The sequence below is a fragment of the Gavialis gangeticus genome, unplaced genomic scaffold (assembly GCF_001723915.1).
Source record: "Gavialis gangeticus isolate Ggan-Ray unplaced genomic scaffold, GavGan_comp1, whole genome shotgun sequence".
NCBI classification, from domain to species: Eukaryota; Metazoa; Chordata; order Crocodylia; family Gavialidae; genus Gavialis; species Gavialis gangeticus.
In genome coordinates this window covers 48,378,710-48,379,138 of record NW_017729032.1, presented here as the reverse complement: position 1 = coordinate 48,379,138, position 429 = coordinate 48,378,710, and positions in this window count along the sequence as shown.

Genomic DNA, 429 nt, shown 5'->3' with positions numbered 1-429 from the left:
AACGACCTGAGGCAGTGCTTGGGGGGCAGGGGGCAACCCTGCGGGTGATCAGTCCACAGGCCCTTTGATGCCTGAAGTTACAGTTCAAACTTCCCCCGTCAGGGCCTCGTGGCTTTACCCTTTTATACCCTTACTCTTTTTCACTTATTTTTACTGGCCAATTGTGTTACCTTCCTGCCAGCATTCTGTTTACTCGTCAGTAGCCCCTTCCTCACTCAGTCCCCTCATTGTCTTCTGCTTAGCCAGTTATGTTGCAATTTCCTTCTTGCTTCGATGGCAATTCGGTGCGATTGACTTCCCTGCCTCGTGAGCGTGACAGGGGTCACCCGTCCAGAGGCCTGTGTTATGGCCTAGCATTCTGCCATTTTGCTGCGGCCTGGCCGTTCATCTGGGGAGATGCCTGTGACAGTGCCAAAATATTATACGGTG